Genomic DNA, 4,315 nt, shown 5'->3' with positions numbered 1-4,315 from the left:
AGAATGGGTCAACTGCCCACCGGTTGCCAAGGTCCTGTGCTCAGGCTATCCTGAGAACCTCGGTGACAGTGGTAGAGGCAGTTTCTCAAAAGAAGTATTGAGTGGTGAAAATACTTTCCTAGGATAGACAAAACAGTAAATGTGTGCTCTAAGACCACATCAAGTGAAAAAAGTGAATAAAATAATACATGCAAAGAGCTTAGTAACTGGTACATAGTAGTATTCCATAGATGGTAGCAAAAGTGATGGTATTATTATTATAAATCTCCAGTCTCAAAAGGTACAATCAGTAGGAGGGTGATTCACAGAAAGATATTTAATGCTTCATATCAAGTTCATCACTTCTTGATGTCAGTTTTAAGTCTGGCTACTCAGATTGTGTGCTCAAATAGCATTCTCAGTGAAAAAGCCAAGTGCAATGGTCATATTTATCCTACTTAAATTTAAATTTAGCTAATTCTAGTTGCAGAGATTTCACTTTGGTCCAGCTCACTGAAGAAAAGGTTGTGTTAAAGGATGCAATTAAGAATGTGATTTATTTATGCATTTACTTGTGCTCCTATGTGTCAGTCACTGGGCCAGATGCTGGGTGACCCAGAGAAGCAAAACTGACCAAGTCTCTGCCCTCAGGGAGCTGACTTTCCAGCAGGGGAGCCAGAGAGACCAGCTATGGGGGAAAATGAAGCACCATAAAAGGGGGAAAAAGCACAGAATGGATTTTAGATAGAGCCAGGCCCTCTGAGGAATGGCATCTGGACAGAGACATGAACCAAGCAAAGGAGCTACGAGAATGCTTTCCCCAAGGCAAAAGAGAGAGAACGGTGAGTACTGAGTCTGGATGTGGGGCAACGTAACCAGAGCAGAGCAAGCAAGGTGATGGGGATGGGAAGTGATGGTAGACAGCTTGGCCACCCTCTAAGAGGCCTACAACCATGTTACCTTACATGGCAAAAGGGACTTTGCAGATGGGATTAATTTAAGGACCTTGAGGTGAGGGCTTTGCCCTATATTATCCAGGTAAGCCCAGCATCATTACCAGGATCCCTAAAAGTTGAAGAGGAAGGCAGAAGAAAAGGTCAGAAACGCACTATGAGAAAGAGTCAACCCAGTGTTGCTAGAGTGAAGGTGGCAGGAATCAAGGGATGTAGGAGGTTTCCAGAAGCTGGAAAAGGCAAGGAAACAGAACCTCCCTAAAATCTCCAGAAAGTAACGCAACCTTGATTTCCCAGTGAGACCCACGTCAGACATAAGACCTGCAGAACCACAAATAACAGATTTGTGTTGCTTTAAACCAGTAAGTTGGAGAAGGCAAAGGCAATGCACTCCAGTACTCTTGCCTGGGAAATCCCATGGACGGAGGAGCCTGGTAGGCTCCAGTCCATGGGGTCACGAAGAGTCGGACACGACTTAGTGACTTAACTTTCACTTTTCACTTTCATGTATTGGAGAAGTAAATGGCAACTCACTCCAGTGTTCTTGCCTGGAGAATCCCAGGGACGGAGGAGCCTGGTGGGCTGCCGTCTATGGGGTCACACAGAGTCAGACATGACTGAAGCAACTTAGCAGCAGCAGCAGCAAACCAGTAAGTGTGTGATAATTTGTTACAGCAGCAAAAGGCAATGAATATAGTATCATTCTTAACATTACCAGATGGTTATGTGTCAGTGAAAAGTCAGTGTTTTCTTGAAAACCTTGACTTATGCAACTTATCAGGAGTAAACCAGTTGCTTTAAAGTGGGGATATAAGCCCCACCCTAATGATCTGGAGCCATCTTTTAAGTACACAAAAGAAAGAATGGCAGAGAAAATAGGGGCTGTCTCTCCAGGTTTTCCTAGCAGAGATGTAATGTATCCTTAGAGTGGCAAAATTTTTTATGAGGGGATTAAAATAGGATGCTATAATTTACAATGATGTGGATAAATATGGAAATTAAGGGAAAGTTGAGCACAGAAGAACTGATGCTTTTGAACTGTGGTGTTGGAGAAGACTCTTGAGAGTCCCTTGGATGGCAAGGAGATCCAACCAATCCATCCTAAACGAGATCAGTCCTGGGTGTTCTTTGGAAGGACTGATGTTGAAGCTGAAATTCCAATACTTCGGCCACCTGATGTGAAGAGCTGACTTATTTGAAAAGACCCTAACGCAGGGAAAGATTGAGGGCAGGAGGAGAAGGGGACAACGGAGGATGAGATGGTTGGATGGCATCACCGACTCAACAGACATGAGTATGGGTAAACTCGGGGAGTTGGTGATGGACAGGGAGGCCTGGCATGCTGTGGTTCATGGGGTCACAAAGAGTCAGACACAACTGAGCGACTGAACTGAACTGAACTGAAGAGGATGTTCCAAACTATAAGACCAACAGCACTGAATCAAGAATCAAAACTGTTGGCTAAAATGGAGCAAATCTACTGACATAAAAATATGTAAGAAGATGCATTACCTCTCATACACTACCTGCATCCTGACTGCAAAGGGTCTGATTTAGAGTCAATGAAAATGCTTCTTCTCCCATTGCTCCCTGCTGTATCTCTTTAGACATCCGTTCCATGAGTTCAACTCCCTATAAACAGCAGATGGAGAAAGAACAGCTTAACAGTGATGAGACAATGAGGAAAATGACATTTTTAAGATACTGAATCATCCTAACTATGAACATACTTCTTTTCAGTGACTGTCAACAAAATTATATACTTTTCTACATAAAGTTCTTGATCGTCTTTGTAAGATGTAATCTTAGGTACTACTGGGATTTTTGTTTGTTTGTTTGTTTGTTTGTTTGGTCAGTTTTACTTATTTTGCATTATAAATGGTATCTTTTAAATTACATGTTTTTCTAATTATGTTAAGGGTTCAAAAATGTGATTTAATTTTATATACAGTTTTAAAGCAGCAAATTAGCTAAACTCTAATATTAAGTCTCAAATATATGTCTATAAATTATTTGGGGTTTTGGTGTGAACAACTGTATCAACTGCTAATAGTGACACTATGTTTCTTCCTTTCCATTTTTTACTGTCTTACTGCACTAGCTTACATCTCTAAAATAGCACTGAACAGCTTAGTGGTAGTAGGCACCCATGTTTTTCCCCAAAACAAATTTATTGTAGATATACTGAAATAAATAAAGCTTGCATGCACAGGCCCCTGTGAGTTCTAGGAATTACTAGGATTTGCACCATATTCAATGGTGACTCACTCCAGTACTCTTGCCTGGAAAATCCTATGGGCAGAGGAGCCTGGTGGGCTGCCATCCATTGGGTCGAGAAGAGTCAGACACAACTGAGCGACTTCACTTTCACTTTTCACTTTCATGCATTGGAAAAGGAAATGGCAACCCACTCCAGTGTTCTTGCCTGGAGAATCCCAGAGACGGAAGAGCTGCCATCTATGGGGTCGCACAGAGTTGGACATGACTAAAGCAACTTAGCAGCAGCAGCAGTACCATATTCTAGGTAGAAAGGGCAAGGCTAGAGAAAGTGGGAGGCACTTCTGATAAATTGCTTTAAAAGGTCTCAAAGTGACAAAACTAAACACACTTTTCCCATATGATCCAGCAACCATGCTCTTCAGCATTCACCCAAAGGATGTGAAAACTTCAGTTCAGTTCAGTTCAGTTGCTCAGTCCTGTCCGACTCTTTGCGACCCCATGAATCACAACACACCAGGCCTCCCTGTCCGTCACCAACTCCCGGAGTTCACTCAGACTCACGTCCATCGAGTCAGTGATGCCATCCAGCCATCTCATCCTCTGTTGTCCCCTTCTCCTCCTGCCCTCAATCCCTCCCAGCATCAGACTCTTTTCCAGTGAGTCAACTCTTTGCATGAGGTGGCCAAAGTACTGGAGTTTCAGCTTTAGCATCATTCCTTCCAAAGAACATGATCTCCTTTAGAATGGACTGGTTGGATCTCCTTGCAGTCCAAGGGACTCTCAACAGTCTTCTCCAATACCACGGTTCAAAAGCATCAATTCTTCAGTGCTCAGCTTTCTTCACAGTCCAACTCTCATATTCATACATGACCACTGGAAAAACCATAACCTTGACTAGACAGACCTTTGTTGGCAAAGTAATGTCTCTGCTTTTGAATATGCTATCTAGGTTGGTCATAACTTTCCTTCCAAGGAGTAAGCGTCTTTGAATTTCATGGCTGAAATCACCATCTGCAGTGATTTGGGAGCCCCAAAAATAAAGTCTGACACTGTTGCCACTGTTTCCCCATCTATTTCCCATGAAGTGATGGGACCAAATGCCATGATCTTCGTTTTCCGAATGTTGAGCTTTAAGCCAACTTTTTCACTCTCCTCTTTCACTT

Source organism: Bison bison, unplaced genomic scaffold, assembly GCF_000754665.1.
Source record: "Bison bison bison isolate TAMUID 2011002044 unplaced genomic scaffold, Bison_UMD1.0 scf7180017864327, whole genome shotgun sequence".
NCBI classification, from domain to species: domain Eukaryota; kingdom Metazoa; phylum Chordata; class Mammalia; order Artiodactyla; family Bovidae; genus Bison; species Bison bison.
This window is presented reverse-complemented; position numbering follows the sequence as displayed.